At 40.1% G+C, this 24,221-nt stretch overlaps 1 long non-coding RNA gene across 1 annotated transcript in view; it reads left to right on the top strand.

Annotated features, from left to right (window-relative positions):
- The first annotated feature begins 3,694 nt into the window (after positions 1 to 3,694).
- Positions 3,695 to 24,221, top strand: part of LOC123521889 — a 39,520-nt gene continuing 18,993 nt past the window's right edge. The window contains exons 1-2 of the long non-coding RNA XR_006680234.1: positions 3,695 to 3,822; positions 5,109 to 5,180. This is a non-coding gene — a long non-coding RNA (uncharacterized LOC123521889). The remainder of the gene's footprint in view (positions 3,823 to 5,108; positions 5,181 to 24,221) is intronic.

The raw sequence follows: 24,221 nt of genomic DNA, 5'->3' as shown, positions 1-24,221 counted from the left end.
ATGTTCTCCTAAAGCCTGTAAGGGAATCCACCAGCATGAGAGAGGCTTTATTCCTTCAAGGCAATTTGGTCCCATTCTGCCAGTTCACCAATGGGGGGAGGCCTGGCACGTTTCCAAAGGTGATTAGTGCTGGATCTATTATTTCAGAGTGGAGTGTGTTTGGGTGGATGACGAGGGAACCTATAATTTCATAGCTGTTAGTAGAATGTTTCTGCTAAACCTCTTCTCACGCTAAAAATTGGAGACACATTCTGAACAGCCAAGATGATTTGAGGGCATTTTACAGTTCCAGAATAGAATGCACACACAGTTTCTAAATCTTGAGGGTGTAAATCAGAAGAGGATAAAATATTTCCTTTCAGATATTGATTACTAGTTTGACTCAGTTTTATGAGACTGAAATAATATTTTCAATTACTTGATCTCTAAACACTCCCCTCAACCCAATAAATGTACCCTTAGCATTGTAAGCTTTAATTAGGCGACCAAAAGCCCACTCACTGATGCTGAGTTTCTGCAGACTCAGCGACCTCCTAGCACGCAGTAGAGCTTCCCTTTTGGGTATCTCTAAAGTGTTAACTCTTTGCAAGAGCAGAATCTCATGCCTCAGCTCTCCCCCAAGGAGTAGCTGCTAGGTTTGAACAGCAGACCCTGCTGTTTGCAGTTCAATGCATAATCCACTATGTCCCCAGGCCTCCCCTTAAACTACTAGTTAGAAAAAAAGTATTGTATTCTTAAAATGTGCCACTGCTGTTGTGTTTGGGAATAGTGTGACTTGGGTTAAACCAAAGGCTAGGTGACTTATCAAATATTTTAACATCCACATTCATCATCTCCTATAAAATGTAAGCATTTCTTTATTCGTGTTTTTGAATTGTGTTCTAAATGGCTAACATGTATATAGATGAATCCAACAGTCACATTATACTTTTCTTGTGGGGGTCATTTTTCGCAGATGCTTAGTAATGTCATTGAACTTGTAAATTAGGTGAAGGAGCTCCAGCCAGGTATCCATGGGTCAGCTATGTGGACTCTAGCTGCCAAAGGCGCTTCTCTGTCTGAACAGAGCGCTTTGCTCAGCCAGTGTAGACATGGCCTGATACACAATGGATCTTCTCCCTTGAAATCTGGAGTTTGGACTGATCTGATTGCGTAGCTCGAACTTTTTCACAGGATGGATGAGTGGCTCACATGCCTGCATTTTAGGGAAGTCTGAGCTGGAACAGTATTGTGGAAAAAAAAAAATGAAGCCACTTATAAGGACCATGAGCCACAAGCAGTGCCCTCTGTCGCAGCAGCTAACCAAGGGTCTCTCAAATCAAAGTTGTAACATGAGCTGAAATGTCTGTGGCAGGTTGGCTGTTCTTGCAAGTGTCATCTGTCAGGTCTTCCCTGAACCTGTCAGCGTGCAACATGGTCATGTCACTTCTAACCAAGTTGTCACCTATATTGTGGAAAACAACCTGCTTTGTGTTTTCTGCCCTCAGATATTACTGGGGGTGGGGGGGATACATGTAAAAGGGAAAACAAAATTTTCATGCTGGATTTTTATTTTGCAGATGTGCAGGCTGGCGGAGTGAAGGATGGAGTGCGTTGCCAAGTCTAGTTACCCCATTCAGCGCAGAATGACTGCAGGGCATGTATGCACACTGCCCCCAAGAAGTCTGCCCAGGGTGAAACAAACCCCTGGGGGGGGTTGAAATCAGGTGTGTGCAGAATGCTGGAACCCCGACTTCTCGGATTTATTTATTTTGCATTGCTTAAGGAGAGTGGGAAGGCTGGTGGCTGTTGTGTGCTTTATTAACTCTTCATATGATCAAGTGGATCCAAACGTTTAATCCCCTTTCTCTCCTAGGATCTGGTGCCTTCTCCCTGACGGCCTAGGAGAGCCTTCTGGGTGTGCTAGTAGACATTTATCTTTCCAGCGGCACAAGTGTGGCATTTTTCATATTCAGAAATAGGTTTTGATTTGGGGGATATTTTGAAATTCAGACTTAAACTTTCCTAGACCTTTTTTTCCCTCTAGAAAAAAGAACTGTTTCCTTAGATAAAATACATGCTACCTGTACTATATGAGTTAGCGGCAAGAAAATTGCCTTCAAATTATCCTTGAGAGTGTCTGCCCGCATTATCTTTCCAAAGTTGTTAAATGGCTCAGAAAAAAAAAATCAAGCCAAAGTACCAGTTTTAGAAAATGTAAATCGCACTTCCTTCCAGGATGAACTTGTGCTTAATAGCCTGTGGTTAATTCATTCAGAGACGACAAGAGTTTTGTTGCTGTGTTTTGGTTAGAAAGGAAGGAGAGGCTGTTCCTCAGACGTCATAGAACAATCGATACTGAGCCACGGATTATTGGCTCCCGTGGAAGCATGGAGACTCAGCAGTGAAATTCCTGTAAAGGTGAGGGGAGGCATTGATTTTCCTTCTGATCCCTGGAGAAAAATGACAGCAGGAATGGATGCTCAATTTCAGATTGGAAACAAGTCTGACTTGAAACTCTGCCTTTAAAAAATTAGTGACCTTTTTTTTTCTTTTTCAAACCAGCACGGGAGATTTTCTCATATTTGTTAGATTTACATCTTTAATTCTTTGGAGGCCAATGGCATAAAATACCAACCCAAAGCATCGACTAAACGACCCACATTTTGTTTATAATTCAAATCATGTGCTTTCCTTGTAGAATGCTTGTGCTTTATCCCACATTCTCTCTCCTAACCTATACGCACAGATGCATCAGTCTTTCGGCTTTTAAGGAAAAGGTGTGGTTTTTACACAGTCACACTTAAAAATAGGAGTCCATCGCTAATTTTCTATATTTAGCCTGAGGACTTCTCCAGCTAATTCATGCCATCATTTTTAGACACATGCTTGCTTGTTTACTTATTTTACAGTTTCTTCTAGATTTCTCAAAGTTGAGCAACTACATAGCACACTGGCTGTTTTACTGCACTGCTTAGCATTCCATCCGTACAGGCAGATGGCATTCCTAGGCCTGGAAGTATAAATCCCTGGGGAAGTCAGCTGAAGAACATTTTATGCATCACTCATCCTATTAAGATCCCTGGGCTGCTCCATTTTTCTACAAGGTGAGAGATTTATGGTGAGTTGGCTTCCAGCAGTAAAAAATGATGTATGCTAATGGGTCTTGCTTCAAAGTATATGTTTTTGGAATCCGTAATGGGGAGTATAGAAATGGTTTTATAAGCAAAAGAATAATTGGAGCAATTTAAGTTATTCACACATGCTAGAGTGTGCTCATCTGTCCCCAGGTAGCATTTGATTGTTCTACCCTGGGACCCACAGTCTGTAGTATTGTCTTCCTCCTGTGAAGTGAGGTGGTAAATTGGTCATTTCGATAATAAACTTAAGCAGAGCAGCTGATCAAGGAAGAGAATTCAATCCTTAAAGTAGAAAATTGCCAAATTACCCCCTCACTTTGAATGGGGGTAACTGGAAATTGAGTTTTAGCTCCTTGCGGGACCAAAAACTCACTCTAAGGAAGTTAAAATATAAAATGTTTGCAAGTATGTGGTCAGATGTAGAATGACTTCAATTATTTTTCTTTTTTGCTGGACAGTGGATAACTCTCATTTAGTTTTGTATTCTCTTTTTCCATCTGGAACTTTCAGAGCTGCTGAAACTACGTTGAGAGACAGTGGTTCTACTTTTGACTCTAACTTTGGGTCACCTCGTGAATGTCCTTGCTCTCAGTACCGCAAGGAGAACATTCTAGACGGAAAAACAACGATCCATTAAAAGACGGCTACTGATTTCAACCAAATAAAAGAGAACGGAAACATTCTGGACATCCTATCAGATGAGGTAAGATTTTATCTTGTCCTTTGAGATTTCATTTATTATTATTTCAACCCCCTCAATTTGTCTCTTAGTTTTATAAACACACAGCTCATTAAACATCGCCCAAACTGCAACCAATATTAGACCTTTAACATTTAGCTGTTTAGGATATCTTACTTAGGCATAAATCATATTTTACTACTTTCCATCTTTTGCAGCATTGATACCTCTAACTCAATATACCATGTAAAATATATGCATGTAAAAATTAGTATAAATTATGAAGGACCGGGCAATCAATGTACAAATGTGCTTTACACAATTGATGTACGGATGGATTGTGATAAGAATCGTATGAGCCCCTAATAAAATGATTAAAAAAAAGAAATCAAATGAGGGGGAGGCGGGGCAATGAGGAGCTGATAACAAGGGCTTAAATAGAAACTCAATGTTTATAAAATAGTGATGGCAACATATGTACAAATATGTTTGATAAAATTGACGTATGGGTTGTTACATAAGAGCTGTAAGAGCCCCCAATAAAATGATTGTTAAAAAACAAAATTATGAAGGACCTAATTCTTTAGGTGAAAAAGGCATGTTACCTTCCACCTCTTGTTGAGGCTCAACTTCTGGTGTGCAAATTCTTAAGCAAACTAAAAAGAATGAAATATTTTTAATTATTTGAAACTTCAAATAGGAAGCAAAGATTGAACGGTAAATGACAGCCTTATGTTTATTTGTAAATCATACAGTAGTTTGCCTGAGCAGAAAACTTGTACAAAAGCGGATGCATCGAGGATGAAAGCGATGAGCAGATACAAATTGCTACAATAGACAGAGTTGCAGGCTCCTCAGACCTCCGGCCCTTTTGATTTGGTGTATATGATGTAATCCATCAAAATGTCCAGGGACTCTCTTTGTAGCCTAAAAGCACTCGTGTTTTCAATTTGATTACCTATCATCTTTATATTAAAATCGTCTACACCGTGTAAGTATCTTACCTGTATGGAGCAACATGGCCACACCCATTTTCACCTGGAGCTAAGTGTATCATACGACTTTTCCTGAGAGGTTGCAAAGATTAATATCTGCTAAGTAATGTGTTGGTTTGTAACAGATCATGGATTTCTGAGGGGACAAGTGGCATTTAATTGAAGCATAATTATCGTCAGTGTGAACAGCTTCTGGGAGTCAACCTTGCCAAGAACAGCGTCTTGGACTCATTGAAATTGTCTTTGCTGCTCTGTTTTCCTCCTTCTGCAGCCGTCTCTCCTTTGTTTCCTTTTGTGTCCTCTCTTGTCTTCCAGTTGGCAGTGAGAGAACCGAAACAGAGCAATAAGACTGCACGGCTACATGTTCCCAGTGCCACCAACTGGGAGGTAAGCTGACTAACATTTTGAAAGCCCAGCCCATTTCGTTCACAGCAGGCATGGCAGGTAAAAGCATTTCTGCATTAAAGCACATGCTCTGTTTTTCAGGTTCTTGGTCTAAATTCTCTTGTTTGCCACTTGGGGGGAGAAATGGAAGAAGGCTGGAGACCAAATGCCTAGGGTATTTAATCGAATGCCCAGCAATCGATGATTATAGGATGCAGAAATTTCACTTTCGAGAATTTGTAATGATGGGGTCCTGTCAACCCAAATGGGTGCCTCCTTCTACTCAGCATGAAAAAGATGGATAGGAGGTCACAGGAAAATGCCATGTAGTTTTAATCATCCTCCTGGCAACTATGCAGGGTGAAAATGTGCCCATGTGCGAAGTGCCCTGAACATTACATTGTGTGTGCCATAGTTTGCTTGTATTCGAACAAGGACTTGTGTGTTCTGTTAATTTGGTGAATTTTCCCTAAGTGGTAATTATAAGCGTTCTTAAATAATTTACAAAGCTCACTTAATCAAACAAATGTCATAAAGCCCATCCATATTGATCCTTGACCTTTTGAGCTGTCACCGTGCCATATTTGATGCCTTTTGCTCAGTCGGGTTCAGATGAGACATTAGGGAGCATGCAGTATGAGACAGACAGTGGCCTTTCTTCTCGGAGCAGCAGCAGGCTGTAGAATCATATCCTCAGGGAGGATTTTCCCTGAGAGTGGTGAAATTGGAATGAATAATGTCAGCTGACATTCATACTGAATATATATATTTTAAGGAAGCTTGAAATCATGATATAAGAGCCATCCAAGATAGATGAATGTGATTACTGCAATAGTATCATAATTCATTTTATAAATAAGTCAAGATAAGCCTCAGTGTCCACATGGGCTATGACTGAAATTAATTCAGCCCAAAGCTTCCCTGCCCCTCCACCCTGGGGTTTGAGCCCCCAGGTATACCATCCTACCCTGCAGCATAACCGTGGTTTTTCTGTTTTGTTTTCTGAGCAGGTGAAGGATATTTCTTAGCAGACTGTATAAAAAGTTAACAGAGGTTACAGAGGACAAAATAAGATAATTTTTATAGATTTTTTGAAGGTTGAGCGAGAAAAAATATGGATAATTAAGGGCCAATGGAAGCCCATAGCATGATAGTACCCAAAAATCTTTTCAAGGACATGAAGCCCCTTCTGTTTCCTTTCGCTGACTTGGACTCAAATTGGCAAAGTTTTTCTATTGAAAAATGTTCCCCCAGGTCCATGAGGCATCTCCAATACTCATTTATTTTGGGAAGAAAGGTCCAGTATCAATACGTACGGTGTTTCAGATGCCTGGTTCTCCGCTGCTCTAACTGAAACAGTGCCATGGACAGGACTGGAGTCTTTTGAACACGTGACGTGCTTAGCCTATTCTGAATTTCATTGCACTAGATGGACACCTAGCTTCCTTAATGGCAAAGACCCTACATTTGTTTGGCTTGTGCTTTCTGTTCTCAGCACCCTTTCCCAGGGTCGTGATGATTGGGGCCAAGGATTGGGAGCATGGTTGATACGGATGATTTTGGTACGTGTCAGTTTTTTCTAAAATCTTAACTTGAAAAATGCTGTGGAATCAAATGTCTTTCTTTTGGGTCCGGACCAAATAATTGTATGAAATGTCAAGGGCAGGGTAGGAGTCCATCAGAGGAGATGGAGGAAATTGCCCCTTGGCTACTGTGGGTCTTCGAGGCCCTCGGTGTTATCTCTCAGGAGCCATGTGGTGCTCTGTGTTAGGCATTGGACAGCTGACCACAAGGTTAGCAGTTCAAACCCACCAGCCACTTAATGGGAGAGGGAGTCAACGGACTGTTCCTGTAATGATTTCCGATCTCAGGAACCCTCTAGAGCATGGTTCTCTACCTTCCTAAAGCTGCGACAGCTTTCATACAGTTTCTCATGTGGTGGTGACCCCAACCATAAAATTATTTTCATTGCTACTTCATAACTGTAATTTTGCTACTGTTGTGAATCAGATGACCCCTGTGAAAGGGTCGTTTGACCCCCAAAGGGGTTGCGACCCACAAGTTGATAATCACTCCTCTAGGGTTTTGATCAGTAAAAAAATCAACGTAAAGACAGTGGGTTTAACTTCACTGTTGATACATCGGACATTCCAATCTTGAAAAGCAAAGTTCAAGGACTTGAGACAGACAAATGATAGTGTAGACAGGTGAATTCGAAATTATCCTACTTACACAATCCTGTACACATGCCTTGGCCCAGTGATTTTTAGAGGGTCATGGAATAACTTGGCTGCGGATCTCATCGCAGTTTGTGTGTGTTGGACTTAAAGCCATTCTCCCAAACGTTCGCCGGCTATTCTTTTCATTGTTTATTAGCGATGCAGAAGATTCTCCTTTGTCTCCTTCCACAAATGCCTACTGTTATAGATTTATACCCCTCGCTTTCCCTCCTTGTTCCCTGTCTTTTCTGAAGATAACCTTTTATTTTTTTCCCCTTCTTTGTCCAATATTTTTGTGTACTGGTCTGTGTTAATACAGGGCATTAAAAATTCAGTGGGTTGGCGGCTCTGGTCTCTTTGTCTAGAATATTGAATTGTATGTGTGTGTGTGTTATGATAAAAAAAAACCTTTCAGCTTAAGTTTAGAGCACCAGGATAGTAGTTATCATTGAAGTGCAGTGCTTGGTTTTGAATTCTTGCTTCAGCACTTACTAGCAGTATGAACTGTTTCTAAGCCTGTTTCTCCATCTTTAAAATGAGCAAAGTAATTCTACCTGTCCCCATAGGGTTGCCACGAAGATGAAATGAGATAATTAATATAAAGTGCTAAGCACCGTGTCTGGCATATGCTAAGAACTCAAAGCACATTAGCATTGATCTTCAGTATCACTGTTGTTTATTGCTCATATGTGCATATACACATGTGCTATAGGGTGGGTCATTCACCAGTGAATGCTGACCAGTCCTAGGCAAACTTGTGCACAAGACAATGTCTGCTTTCACCATTGCCAGCTTCTATTGAAAAGATACATTTAGAACTTCTTTTCTATGTCTACTCCCTCTTGATGAGCCCTGGTGTATTTGTGAGAAGAAAGACAGGGCTCTCTACTCCCCAAGAGTGAGTCTCAGAAACCCACCAGGACAGTTCTACCCTGCCCTCTTAGGTCACCGAAGGTGAGCCTCAACTTGATGGCAGGGGTTTGGTTTAGTTGTGTTTGTCATCCAGTAGTTTTTCACCCCCAAGCAACCGCAAGTGATGAAGTAGAAACTCCCCATGGAATTTGTGGAAGGACATCACCAGGTCGCTAACTTCTCAGTTATCAGCTGAGCACTTAGCATTGAATGACCAGTTACCAGTCAGTCTTCCTTCCTTTAGCAGTAAAACCTCCTTTCAAGCAAGGACTGGAAATCTACCCAAGAAAGGGTCTAGATCAGCGGTTCTCAACCTGTGGGTCGCAACCCCTTCGGGGGGCTGTCAAAGGACTCTTCCACAGGGGTTGCCCGATTCATAACAGTAGCAAAATTACAGAGATGAAGTAGCAACGAAAATAATTTGATGGTAGGGGGGTCACCACAGCATGAGGAACTGTATTAAAGGGTCGTAGCCTTAGGAAGGTTGAGAACCATTGGTCTGGATAGAAGGCTGAGAATGCTTTGAGGAGCTGCCTTTTAAAAGGCCACCGGCCTTTCGTCAAGTTTCCACTTCTTAGCTGGTGAGGCTGCACGCACCCAGTAGCAGCTGGACGAGGGTGTGACCGACCCCTGCATGTCAGAGACATCCCCCAGGGAGACTGGTTAACTGGCCAAGGGGTAAAGTTAGTTCAGCTGCCCCTGGTGCCTTCTGGGATTTTGGTTTATCTGACGTCCTCAAAGGCTGCCTCTCTCTCAGCCCAGGGCAATCAAGGAAGGTCTGTCAGCATTTTCTTTTCTTTTCTTTTGTGTCTGTGCGTTCTGAATCTCTTGATGCCCTTGACAATAAGCTGTAGCCCTTTGAACATTTCTCCCCTAATGTTCTTATTCTCATGCCTCCCCTCCGCATCCTCATTCTTAGCTATCCATTGTGTTTCTTGGACCAAGGTCTGTATTTATGATTTAAATATATTTGTGGTTTTTTGTTTATTGCACTTCAAACTAGTATCCTGAGATGCTCTTCCGAAATACTCTTCAGTTTGGTGTAATTCTGTTTCTCCTGTGTTTTGGGTACCTGGAGCTTAGGGTTAGAAAGACTCAATGGAAGTTTCAGGCATGGTTTTGCTTGGAAAACAATTTAATGTCAGCCTCAGTTTATCAGTAAAGTGGGATGAAAGGGTTTCCCCGTTGTGTTATACAAATAGAACCAGGTGAAAGTATTTTTTATGAATTTGAAAGTGTTCTTTCTGAAGCTTTGTTTATCTTTCATCTTTGTCCCCGTTACAACTAGTGTTCAAGCAAATTTTTTGAGGGGATGGCTTGAAAAGATACTTTATGTTTAGTAACTGTGAAAGAAAAACTAGGATTCTAAGACTTAAGTCCAGACAGCTAAGCTCTCATTAGCATTTTCCCTCGGCTCCTGAAACAGCCATTCAGTGCCTTTTTATGCTGGCACTGCCACATTCCTTAGCCCCAAATTTTACCACCATGCAGAGATATCCCCTAGGGGAATATTCCAGATGAAGGTGTGAGAGGAGAAATACTCATTCGTGAAAAGAAGAAGCCCATGTAGATGGGCTAGACCCTCACATTGTTTCTTACAGGATTCTTTTTTTTTAAAAGAGCATCAATATTTGGCAACATCAGGTCAAGATATCCCCAGGTCACCTAGCAATTTGGATGGAGGCCACGATAATATTTGCAGGTTCTTCTACATAAATGGGAAGAAAGGAAAGTGAATATTTGTTGAACTTCTCCAAAACAGTCCCACCACCCGGAGTGATAACTGCTCATTTTGAGTTTTTTTGCAAGACATTGACTTGACACTGAGCTGCAGACTTGACAGAGTTTTCTTATGTTAGTCCCAACAAACAAGCCTGTGCACAGGGGCTATTAAATCCATCTTACAGTTGATTAAGCTAAGGCTTCACTGAGGCCAAAGTCAAGTTTTTATTGCCTTTTCCCAAGGACTCTGAAATGTCTGCATTATGTGCATCAATATGTGCATTTTACAGTGAGGCCATTGGTGCATCAGGGTGTAGGGCACTTGCCCACATATCTTTGTGTAAAAGACCTGGAATTACAGCCTAATCTCCTGGCCCTCACACCTCATCATACTGTCTCTTTGAATCCTGTCATTCTCCAGGAAGGACTGACCCCCAAACTCATCACCATATTTTAATTTACATCTACTGTGGCTCAACAATACTTTATAAAATAGATTATAATTGAATTACTTGGAAATTAAAATTTAAAAAGACACACACAAAATCAAACCCCATTTTTATTGTGAGTCAACAAGCATAAATTCCTCAGTCACACTGCTATTGAAACTAATTATTCTTGAGGGAACTCCAACTCTCATTCATCGGTGCATGTCAGAATAGAACTGTGCCCCACAGGGCGTTCAGGGACTAATGTTTCAAAAGCAGGTCACCAGACCTTTCTTCTGAGGCACCTCTGGGTAGATTGGAACCTCCACCTGGGACCCTCCACCTTTCTGTCAGCACTTGAGCCCTCTGACCATTCAGACCACTCGGGCTTCACAGTGTGATGCTAGTTTCTAAGTGCTTGTTTACAATTTCTGTGCTTATATCATAGTAACCACCAGTCTACATAGAAGGCTTTTAGGGCCTAGAAATAGATAAGCCAGTTTCTCACTCATTAGCTAAATCTTGTAGCCTTGGATTTAGGGTTAGTTTTACTAGTGAAGAAGCCCTGGTGGAATAGTAGACTCTGCATTAAGCTGCTAACCACAAGGTCTGAGTTTCAAACCCACCCGCTGCTCTCCAAGAGGAAGATGAGGTTTTGTATGCCTGGAAAGAGTGACAGTTTCACAAACCCGCAGGCACAGTTCTGTTTTCTTGAGACCGATTCAGATCTGTTGTGATGGAATCTTGCATATGGCTTCTCGGCTCCTCCACACCATGTTTCTTATGGCTACGCACTGTTGTGATTGGAAGCAAAATGCCGTCTCTGCTCCCAATTTCTCCTGATTGCCTGTGCTTGCCATATTGATTGCCAGCAGGCTCCTTCTTCGTTCAAAAACTCAGCAGCTGCTTATTATTTTTATTTCCATCCTTCCCTGGGACAAAGCCCATCTGTAGTTAATGAGCTTCGAACTATAAAATAGGAGTTTAGCCTCGTCTTTGAGGAGCGACAAAGACCAGGCAACACCTGAGATAGCATGAAGTTGGAAAAAAAAATGTTCCTATGGGTTCAATTGTAGGCAGAGGAACCTGGGGCAAATAACATATTGGGTAAAATGTCTCCAAAATATACCCATTGGCCTTAATAAATTAATTTCTGGATAACACACACCTAACTTTGGAAGGCCTGCTCTTCTCTAACCTGCACAAGGAACGTGGGCCTCGGTAACTACACTCATTTGATGCAGTATGAGATACGATGTGGCAGTATATTGCTTTCCCTCCAAATGACAGGCTCTTTGTTGGGCTGATTAATTAATACCCATTCCTGTCACTTCCAAGCAGGTTAAAGAAATTAAAAGAAGCCAGCAAATCAAACATCTCTGTCTAGTTTCCACTAGGACTGGGGAAATGCTCGTCACCTGCTGCGTGTTGCTGGGCAGAGCCCCTCTGCTGAGCCTCAGTCCCCTTTTCAGCATTCTCAAAAGCAAATCTTAAAATAGCATGTCTACGGAAAACAGCCGTGTGTCTCCCAGGGGAGAAGAAGGACGACGGTGGGTACCTAGCTTCCCTGCCATCCCTGGAAATATCCGCAGGAAATAGACCAGAGAAAAGACTTCGTTGACAGAAAGTGCTTTGCTATTTTTTGATGCTGATGTAGAACATCATATCCTGGATTTCTAGCCCAAACGAATTAGGACACCCCTCCCTTGCATGGGCCTCCCCTACCCCTCCAAGCACAGTCTGCACGGAACCCGAGGCCAACTTTGGTCCTGGCTAGTCTTGACTGGACGAACCTTGATTGCTTGTTCAGTTTCTTTTCCGACCCGTTGCTTTGCTGTCTTCAATGTGAAATGGCCATGGCAGTGAAGAACTGTGGTAGACCTAGGGGGCCAGTGCTTGTCTTTCAAAGGCTCTCTTTTTGATCGCTACCTTAAGGACCCTAAAAAAAACAAAGTCACTATCAAGTTGAGACTGACTCTGGCCACCCAGGGTGTATGTCCGGGTAGAGCTATGCCCCACAGGGTCTGAAGTGCAAGTGCAGCACCTGACCTTTCTTCTGAGGTACCTCTGGGTGAACTTGTGAATGCTAACCTTTCAGACAGCTCCACTCTGGTTCTTAAGCGCTACATCTATCAAATGTAATGTAATCATCTATCCTTGGATCAGCAATGTAGGAATATTCGTTGTGTGCTTGCTCGTAAAGGAGCTTCCTGTATATCCTGTAGCCACACTTAAGAAAAGAGTTGTCAGGCTCCCTGGGAAGGGCCGTGGATACGGCATTAGCTAGAGAGAACTGCGATGCTTGCCACAGGAAAGGCAGAGAGGATCACAGGGAGGTGGTGGAAGGATTGAAAACAGCAGTTTTGGAGAGATGGGAGGAACTTCAAGCATTTATCTTTGGTCTCCTTGGGGAGTGGGGGCAGAGGGTGGGATTTATTGTCCATTTGATCATGGTAAATACTTCTATCAAGAGTTTTACACAATATTGCGTGCTCTACCCCCAAGAAATTATTAATCTGGTGGCTGTCTCTGTAGACTTACCTATCCTGGGTTTGAATTACAGAAAAAAAACCCCCACAGGAAATCCATTTTAATGCATCCCTCAGAGACATATTTACTGACTTCTATTCTGAAAATTAAAAGGAAACCTGGTGGCGCAGTGTGTGTTATGAGTTGGGTTGCAAGGTTAGCAGTTCAAATCCACCAACCACCCTATAGGAGAAAGATGAGGCTTTCCGCTACTGTAAAGTTTTATAGTCTCAAAAATCCTAGGGAGCAGTTTTACGCTGGTCTAAAGGGTCGCTGTGAATCAGCATTGACTCAGTGACATTTGGTTAGTTTTGTTTATATTAAATAAGCCACACTCTTGCTCAAGAACATCACATGTGACATCAAGTTCAGAAGATGAATCTCAGTCCAATCTCTCCTGCTTTGTCTCCCTCCTCTCTCTTCCCACCTCCTCCATTTTGCTCCCACTCTTGACTAAGACCCAGCCATGAGTCTCTCTTCCTTGCAAACAGAGCCAACTCAACTATTTTATTTTAATATCAGCTCTAGAGATCTTTAAAAACACACATCATATTGCAGAACTTGTAGTTATCTTTAATGAACGCCCAGACATTTTCTTCAGCTGAGCTAGTGGAGGCCATGCTAATTAATCATATATTATTATGGTTCTGTCTTATTATGCCATATTAAATCTCAAACCAGCTAAGTGTAGATATAAATGCCTGATAAAAATGCATAGGCACACACATTTTAATGACCAAGTTTAATTTAAGCTTTAATAACTAGGTTTCCAAAAATATACTTCCTATTTTATGGTGGCATTTTCATCATAACATTCAAATATTGCCCGAAAATATTATCAGCAAAATTACCTGCATACGCAAATGAATGGAATGTTAGAAGCCTCACCTTTCATTTTGGTCTTCGTATTAACAGTAAAGATGCTCAGTGTTGTGTTTCTTTTAAAGGACAGGGTGTAAAAAGAAGTTTTCAGGAAAAAGCACATTTGTTACAAGGGGTCATTTAATTTTTATTTTTATGATATTTCGGATATCCTAATACATATGACTTCAGACATCAATTTGTTTTATATGAAGGATGGGAGGGAAGGAAAGTCAGCGATTTCTCAGTTCTGCTTTTGCACTGAGGCCTGCCCCTCTGAAACACAGAAAATGAGCCTTGGCCCTTCCTCTCTGCTCCAAGAAGGAAATGGCAGAGGAAGTAATATAAGAAGGATTACCTTCCAGGAAACCTTGGTCCCCTCTGTTAGGGAACATCTTATTTTAATCTTCATGTTGTGCTCCCTTTAATGTCGCTTGACTAGTGATGACTTACGGACAATTGTATTAGAAAACATTTGGTTCCTAGTTCTCTCTGGGATGCAGACTTGGAAATAGGTGGAATTTAGTTGTCCGATGTGTGCAAATTGCTTAGCGATGCTAAGGCAGAATCAGTGTAATGGTTTCCCTTAAGGCACTTGCAAAGCAATTAGAAAAATATGAATACTTAACTCCTATTATTATGCTTACATAACCACAAATGAGCATGAGCACAATTCTGATTTGAGAATACTCAGGCAATCAGTGTGGCACAATGGGTTTAGCATTGGGCAGTCCACCGAAAGATCTGGGGTTCAAACCCACCATCGATTCCATGGGAAACAAATGAGGTAGTCTGCTTCCAGAGAGATTTACAGCCTCAGAAATCTCATGGGGCAGTTGTACTCTATGCTGTAGAGTTTCCATGAGTCAGAATTGACTGACCATAGTGTGTTTGCCTCTTGGTTTTAGGTAATAAATGATGAATGCAAATTTTTTTAAATGAGTAGCTTCTAGCAAAGAATTTGAAGCTCAATAAAGTCTACAGAAAAAATTCAGAGCTGGAATTAAGATTCGTTATAACTTCCGTGAGAATGTTTAAGATGAATTTAAGAGAAAATGCAGTTATAAAGTTCTTTCTGGAACAAGTAAACGAATAGATGGGATTTGTAATTTTTTGCATAACACAGGGATAAAATACAGTCATATTTTACTACCTAAAAAATCAGTTTATTTTGTTAGACATTGCAGAAGTGGTAAATATACAAGAAATTTGATACAAGTTAAGCCTGAATCATTCAAAATATTTGTTGGCTTGTCCATCTATAGTTATTTCAATATTAAAAACAGCATGTATTTTGGAAAAGCCATCATTACAACTGTATTATAAATACATTTAATTATATAAAATATTCTTTTTATGCAAATCAGGTAACTAACTGAAAAGGTGAATGTATATATGATCATATCAGATTGCATATTACAGTACTAATAATGAAAAACATATTCATTATCAAGCCATCTTATGTTCTTAATTCATTGTAAGTATAGTCTATAGATTGGTTTAAAATCCTATGTTATGATTAGTTTATCAAATTTGTAAAAGTAGTAATTGTGATGAACATGATAGGCACTGAAGTAGACATTGAAACAAAAAGTTAACCTAAGAAATCCCTTCTCTTATTTGAATTCCTATCTAGTTATTAATTGGAGATGAATGTAAAATACTTGCGGATCAAAGTATTGGTCAATTTGAAATGGATGATTACCTCTTATATTCTTTATATTCTATGTACTGGCGAGACTCTGGAGCTCGAGAGATGGGGCAGATAAATTCTCTGATTTAAAAAACTTCACTGTGAAGTGGAATTGACAGAAAAATGCATCAATTGCCACATAAAGAATTAAAGAAACAAAAACATAAAACAGTTGAGCAATTAGAGGATTTAATTCAAGCCAGTAATGTTTCATGAGTGAACTGGGAAAGGTTTCATTGCAAAAAAAATATGACAGTTAAGTTGATGGCTGAAGGATACATAGAGTGCAGACACACACAAACATCATTGTAGACAAAACAGACAAACAAAGATGACCACTACATGTAGGGGTAACCTAAATGTATGGTGGGAAACGCAATACAGTGGAGGTGTGAGTTTGTGTAAGGGAATGGAGCCAATGGATTAGAAAGATGAATTGACCATAGATGGCAATAATGAATTTTGAATGGAAAGCAAAGGAGTCTAAATTTTTACCTGAAGTGAACAAACAAGTGGTTTGGGTTTTGCTTGTTTGTGCTTTAAATAGGCTGGTAATTTGAAATACTTTGGTTGGGGGCGGGGGCTTTTTGTTTTTGTTGTTACAGGAAGCTAACTATACAAGCCAAAGCACAACTTACATATTGTCAGGGGGAAAAACAAGAGGGCACCGTTTTAGAAAATGTTCTAGTTTTCCAGCACTCCAATATAAGGGCTTACTTCAAGTAGTAATGATGGGGATGGAGAAGATGACACGTCAGACCCATTGAATGAATAGTTCTGGTTTGAATGAATAGGTAGTAGCGGTTAAGATGGTCGTGGGACAAAGAAGAAGCGTCAAGGAGAGCGCTCTCAGAAGCTTCTGGTCTGGAGTTCTGGAATGGATGATGATGCCAATGTAATCAAGGATACTGGACTTAGCCATTCTAGTAGTGATCTCTGGTAAAGGTTAGACATATGGCCCTGCAACTCAAGGCAGGCAGACCAGTGCTTGTTGGAAGGCGGGAGTAGTACTGTCATTGGGGGAGACTATCCTGCCTCCACCCCTTTTCTAGGAGCATGAATGAAAGCATGGGCGAGCACCACAGTCTGAAATTGGCAAAGCAGCTCCCATTGAATGGAAGAGTCAAGGAACCAGATCGAAACCAGGGTGACTTAGGAAAGAGTAGTGCATAGACACCAAGGCGTCTTCATAGGGAATGTGCTTGTGATGAAATAGATAGGACACTTCAACAATAGAGCAGTATCCTCAGGGGAGGGGGAAGGGAATGCAATCCAGTGTCCAGAAAGACAAGCTTTGCCAAGAAAAAATGGGAGGAGGAGGGAAGTTGAAGAGGATTGCGGAGTGGTAAAGGGAAGAGGCTTTCAACCCCGGGGTTCTTTGATGTTTCTGGAAAAGGAATGCCAGGTGTGCCGCTGAAAGTTGGCAAGTGAGAGGGGAGTGAAGGTCTGTCGAGGATGAGGACACGTGGTTGAGCAGATGTGAGTGAACTAATCAGAAGCAGAGACATCTTCCCTCTTTAGCGCCATCAATCTGCTCCGTGGTGTGTCTTTCTCCAGCACCGCCGGATGGCTTGGGGATGAGAATGGAAAAGCTCCACTGATGGATTTGCACAGAGTTATGGATTGATCCAGGGGATGAAATGATAGTAGAGGGAGGCAAGCAGATGCAGGGAGGTGGAGACTAAATAGGAATCTTACAACATTGTTTTTCTTTTTGTCCTGTAGTTCAGAAGGTTCAGGCAGGAAGGCTTGTTTCTCTGTCTGTTTGTTTGTTTTTAAGAGCTTTAAAAGAAGACAAATAGACAGGAATCAGCTTCTTATCCCTTACTGGACTCCATTGTATAAATGACACAAGTCGAGAGATCCTTGTTTTCATTGATTTCACTTCCATGAGTTTCTGTAGTCAAATTCGTCCTCAGAGAGTTCATCCTTTGAATTTTAACCAGGACACCATCCATTACTTTGTCTCAACAGCTATTATTATAATCGCTTGAGTCTCAACTTGCATTCTAGTTAGTACAGGCTATAAAGATAGGTCATTGGCAAAGTGTATTTATAAATTTACTTACGCAGATCCCATTGTAGATGAGTGACTGATACTTGGTTTTTATCGATTCTCTTGGCATCGGAAGTCAAACCTTGAATTTGCTCTCATGCAATTGGTTGAGGTCAGTCTTCAAGGATGATAACCTTTTTTTTTTTTTCATGAATATGTTTTAGAGCAGCGGTTCTCAACCTGTGAGTCGTGACCCCTGTGGGGGTAAAATGACCCTTTCACAGGGGTCACCTGATTCATAACAGTAGCAAAATTACAGTTATGAAGTAGCAATGAAAATAATTTTATGGTTGGCGGTCACCACAACATAAGGAACTATATTAAAGGGTCGCCGCATTAGGAAGGTTGAGAAGCACTAATCTAGAGGTTGTAGCAAGTACTGTATCCTGCATTTGCAGGTCTGATTCACTGTCTTAGCCTAGTTCAAAGCCAGATATGTCACCTTTCATCCCAGATCCTCTCTTACGTCAACATAAAAATCACTACTTTCCTCCAAGGATCTGGCTTAGAGTGTTCTCCATAAGAGAAAGATACTTTAGAATAAAATCTCTTGGATGGGCTATTAAGTTTGTAGTTTCTTGAGTATACGGGCAATTAAGTTGGTAGTTTTTAAAAATTATTATTGTATCCTGAAAGAGATCCAAACATTCTGGAGAGAAAAGTGAGTCAGGTCAGATAGCACTGTCCCCCAGACGTAGGTGCAACTGTGATCTTTTCTGGTTTTCTGTCAATACATTTTCATTGAGTACCTACTACCCGACAGGCACTTTTCTGGGTGCCAGGAATCTGAGTATACTTAAATAAGTCTCTTGCAATGCTCTAATGTTATTTCACTGTGTTATAATTTCAAAGTGTCCTGGTGGCATGTAGGTTAGGCATTTGGCTACTAACTGCCGGGTGCGCAGTTCAAACCCACAAGCTGTTCTTCCAGAGAAAGATAAGGCTGCTATGTTCTATAAAGACATCAGTCTCCTTCTATAAAGATGTATAGTCTCAGAAACACTATGTAGGTTTGTTATACATCAGAGTCTAGATGATAGCTGTGGGCTTGGGTCTGGATATTCAGCATTAAGCTGCAAATGGAATGTTTTGTGGTTCAAGCCCCATAGTTGTTCCCTGGGAGAAAGATGAGGCAATCTGATTCCAGAAGGATTTACAGCCTCAGAAACCACATGTAACTGTTCTCCTTTGCTCTATAGGGTCCCCATGGGTTTGGGTTTGGTTTATATATATATATTTTACATCAATGTGCTTACTGTACTCACTGAACTGCAACAATGTGAAGAAAAGAAGGAGGCCCAATTTCTTCAAATCCACATGGTCTAGCATAGTGTCTGACACTGTAGTCAACAAAGGCTTCTTGTGTAAGCTAGAGTTTAGATTTTATACTCTGAGAGTTGGAAGAAACATTTATGGAAGAGCTAGTATAGACGATCTTAACACATGGTGCAGGCTATCCTGTTAAATACAAAGTAAGTACAGTTAATGAACTTGACTTGTTCTGTGACCTCAAAAGTGAAGCAATTTAGTGATTCTGGTAAGTAACCTTGTACATGAAAACGTTTTCTGAGAGAGCCAACAAAGAAGAAGGCACTGACGAATCCTGTTTATGAAAATCAACGAGAGTTAAGGCCGTAGAGAAAAAACAAACTTTGGTTTTCATTGTCATCTTAGAAATTATTTCTATGAGTCACTTTTTTACTTTGTAATGGAACAAATTTCAAAATGCATTAAGAATGCACAAATTGTTATAAATGAAGATGCAACTTCAGATGAAAGTCTATGTGCTTCTATTTAATACAAAGTGGATTTTCAAGATATTTAACATGCTTTGTACATTGTGTGTGGCCATGCCATCAGTCAAAGAAGCGATTGTTGGCTTTCTTTCTGTAGTATGTTAACCTAGATGAGAAGAATATATTTTTACTAAGGAGACACTGGCTCGTGCCAGTTTTGAATATATTTGGCTGCTAAACACATTGGTGGAGATTCAAGTTCACCCCAAACCTTGGAAAAATGCTTAGAGGTCATTGAACCCAGCCATTGAAAACTCTATTAAACACAGTTCTCAGATGTTACATGGGGTCACCAAAGTAGAAATTGACTCAATAGCTACTAGTACTGGAATTTTTTCTAGATTGGCCATTTTTTATTATCAATGGGTTGAATTAGCTGAATCTTTTATATCATCAGTTGTTGCTATAACCAAATAGGTTTCAAGAACAGGTCTTCATGCTATATGACACCAACACACCAAACGGTCGGTTTATTTTCCTTAATTCAATTTATCACTAGCCCATTTTGACTCCTTGCCATCAAGAAAGCAAATTGTCTGTATCTTCTTAATGTACAATTTGCTCTTTGTTTTGTTTTAGGTTTAACTGAGTACTTGTTTGATCCTTGAGCAAACAACGTTTATTGACATAGAGCCCATGATTTGGGCCCTTGTTTCTACTTTATAAATTATTTTTTTATTGTTTTTGTCTCTACTAAACTCCTTATTCAAAAGAATGAATACTCAAAACTAGATTTAAGCTTCAACATTGAAATTAAAAAAGAAACACAATTGTTAAGTCTCTCTTTAAGACTGTGGAGCAGAGATGGGAGACCATTTTATATGAATGGTTCTTTAGGGGATAAATTATAGTTCAATGAGTATTTGGGAAATTATAACTCTCCTCTTCTTCAGAGGAAATAAAATTATTCTAGAGTATTCCTCTTTAGAAGGTCCTTGCCCATTTTCCCCTTTTATATTATCATTTTCTGACATGAATAGCGTGGAATTGTAAAATAAGATGGTACTTGGGATCTGAGAAGCCTGAATTGGATTCTCGATCCTGGCATTTAATCACTTGAGCCCCAGAGTGAAGTCATTCATTTTGCGGTGCTCAGCTATCGCTAGCAATAACAGATAAGAGATTTCAAAGGACACGTTAAATAACTAATTACAGCAGGATTAACAGTAGAATGGATTTTCTTATAGAGAGATGTTTACTTTGTAGTGTAAAACTACGGGATGTGGCAACCAAAAATTTTATTTGAATCCTCTTGTTCAGAGGCTAACCATGCTCACTAATTTTAGTCTTTTTTTGGGTACCTGTGTGCACTTAGGGATAGTGCGCACATTTGTGAGCTTTCGAACAAAACCAACAAGAAAATATTTAGCAAACACAAAGCCTGATATTTAGATTTTTAAAGAGCCAGCTTGGTGAGTACAGAATGGAAGGATTTGATCTTATCAAAAGTGCAACCAAGCCAAAATCTAGCAGTTTTAAATTGACTAATTTATTTCCATATTTATTCACAAAATATTTGTTGAGTACGTACTGTGTATTGAATCCTGAAGATGAACTGCAAACAAAATGTATAAGAATATCTGCCTGCATGGAGCTTCTATTCATGTTGATTATTAATTTAACCTAGAAAAAAATAATTGGCTAAAGCTGTTTTGAGAGACAAAGAGGGAATTCATTTTTATATTACTTCAGTAAATGCACTATTTAAAACTATAGATCAGGGTTATAATGGATTGATTTTTGTCAATCACTTTGTGCTTTTACATTTACTTGAGGTCTTACATATTAAAGGGGATATTCATAGCTTGAGAGCATCTTGAATTTTCTGAAAACCATGCACTTTGGCAAATGGCATTTTGTGGGTGAGAGAACCGGATAGGTTGTGCCCATAACGAAGAGGATTGGGGGAAATAATAGCTGACCTCAAGCTATTTTGGGACTGATTCAAAGGGAAGGGAGCAGAGTGCAAAATAAGACTAGGACCAAAGAATGACAGTTGGTTTTTTTTTAAAATTTCTGCTAAAAACACCACTTTCTAATTGGAAGAGTCATTCCTAGGCAAGAGGTCGGTTGTTGAGAGGGAAGGATTGGCCAGCTTTCCCTTTGCCAAAGGGTAGCTCAGCAGAGACTTAGGGTTCAAGGTTCAAGTTGGGTGGGGCACTGGCAGGATGTCCTTTGGATTCTAGAACTCAGTTGCATCACTTTTTAGCCCTACAGTTAGTGTTGCCATAAGTCTTATCCTAAAGAAACCCAGTGCCAGCTTCATATTTCCAGATGACAGCAGCCTAAGTGTCTGATGTTGAACAAGTCTTACAATTTTGCAGCCCTAAAATTTCCTCTCAGTGCTGGTCAAATGTATAAAAGGAGAAAAATGAAACCTCTAAGATGTTACTTCTTCCTAATCATCCTCAAGATGATGCTCTATCTTGGAAAATGGATCTTGTTTCCTGATGTGTTTTGCTTTGTTTTGTTTTCGAATGGTGTCCCCCTGGGAGACTTGCCTGTCTAAATCCATTTTCTTGTCAGAATTAGAAATGGCATGTTATACTAATGCCCAATATTAATTTCTATGCCACCCTTATATATTTCATCAGCCAACCCTCTATGAACGTTTTGGATTTCGATTAGCATGTCCTACATTCCTGGCGAGCTAGATTTCTCTGACAGACCTCAATTCGTTCATTACATGCCTGCTCAGCCTTGGAAGATATATTGATTTTTTTCCTTTTTTTGTCAGCAAAGTGACAAATACTATTTTCATGACTATAATAGAGATTGATTACGTTTCATGGAGCACAGAGGGCTGATCTGAATGAGAAAACCTTGGGGCTTAACAAAAATGAAAAAATCATCTGAATTAATAATGAAGTTAATGAATTCACCTGTTGGAAATGTAGTAACAGTATTTGAAGAAGAAGGAAAAAGGGAGAAGATTCTGGAGGTGCACAAGTACTGTGATGAATTATGATGAGCTCTGAAATTTTAGAGGAACTGATTTTGTGAAACCTTTCAAAGAAGTGAAAGGTGATTGTTTCCAAAGCCAAAGTTTCAAAAGTTTGCCATCGACCCCCCCACACACCTGGTGAGTGCTCCATGGTGGTCATTATTTGGAAAATCAGTTTTCATTGATGTCAGGACAAAAGTAAATTAAGATTGATGGGAATTAAATTTGAAATATTAAGAAGTCTATGGGGGAACAGTTTGCATTTTTTTATAAGATTTATGTAGTATACATTTTAATTGGAACTGGTTTTCTTTTCAATCAGCTTCTTTTTGAAAGATCTAGTCTACACCTAATATTAATGTGTTTTTATTAGTCTACCTTGCTGTCCGGTAGCCTATACTTTAATAGATTTTTAAGAAAAAATAGTCACGTCTTTCATAGATTTTATGCATATTGTCAGACGTAATCTAGTCAAGTTCAACTCAGCATGGCCCCATGTATCAGAGCAGACCGCCTGGGGGATTTCCTTGGCTGGCATCTTTATGGAAGCAAGTCACCAGGTGTTTCTCCCTGGAGAGAGAGTCACTGGATGGGTTGGAATCTCCAACTTTTTTGGTTAGCTGTCAAATGCTTAATCATTTACACCACCGGGGCATTAACAAGAATCAATATAAAGATGATGCAGCATGTTTTCTGACAATCAATAAAATCAGTAACCGTGTAATCATTATATGGGGTTGAAATAAGCTGTGATGGTACTGAAAACCATTGCTCATAGAGATTATAGAATCGTTTTCCTGGAGTCATCTTTAACCCAGAAAACCAGCTCATGTCTGGTTAAGGGATATGTCTATTTTCTATTTCCATCTCTGTGCTTACGATGAGACCTCGTACAGAGTCGGCGCTCGGTAAGCATTTGATAAGCTCGTCAGCTGTGAGTTGGCACTGACTTGATGGTAGTAAGCTTTCTTTCTTTTTTTAAAAAGTGAACTAGTAAGCACATTTTTCTCAGAGTAGGAAGAAATTAAAAAATAAACACTGTGGTATATACATGCTTTACTGTCAATGGGTAGTTTGGTTGCTTCCACCTTTTGGCTAAGGTAAAAGAGGCCCATTGAACACTGGTGTCCAGGTTTCTGCTTTCAATTCTTCGAGGTCTGTCTGCACCTAGACTGGGATTGCTTGGTCTGATGTTAGTTTGGTGTAGTGTGAAGGCAATTAGCAATCCTTGTAATTATTATAAGGAGCCTTGGTGGTCTTGTGCATTCAAGTTTTAGGCTGGCGACCTCAAGGTCAGGGGTTCAAATCCACCAGAGCTCCACAAGAGAAAATTCAAATCTTTCAGGAGCCCCTGTGTGGTTCCCAGGTTGCTTGTTCTATTTTACATTCTCATCATCAAGGTGAGGGCCCCGCAACAGTATGACACAGACTTACATATATTTTCTAATTGTTTCACAAGTTTCGCCTCTTCTATAAGCTTCTTCCTGGCATTCATTTTTAATCCTTTCTAGATGTTCTTTGTATCAACCTGACTTACTTCCAACTGTTTCTAAAATGGGTGGGTTGCTAACCCATACTGGGGAGGAATGAGTCTTCAATTTTAGCACTGTATGCTTAGAATGGCTTAGAATCTCCCCCAACAGGAATGGACTTTGTCCTTTTATCAGTATTATATCTGGAGAAAGCCTTTTCTATTGTTATCTTTTCATTTTATTAAACTTCCTAACTTTATGTTTAGGGAAAGAATGATTTTGCTCAAGAACTTGATGTTTACCCGTATATCCTCACAATGTGTAAATAAGTGAACTGGAAGCTTAAGGGGCAGAGTTTAAGACAGTGATGGTGGAATGATTACAAAAGGATAGTGAGAAGGACAGCACCATT

Source organism: Echinops telfairi, unplaced genomic scaffold (genome assembly GCF_000313985.2).
Source record: "Echinops telfairi isolate 266 unplaced genomic scaffold, ASM31398v2 ScPeMD7_2;HRSCAF=8, whole genome shotgun sequence".
Classification (NCBI taxonomy): Eukaryota; Metazoa; Chordata; class Mammalia; order Afrosoricida; family Tenrecidae; genus Echinops; species Echinops telfairi.
The sequence above is the reverse complement of the archived record's forward strand: the minus strand, read 5'-3'. Positions and strand labels throughout refer to the sequence as shown.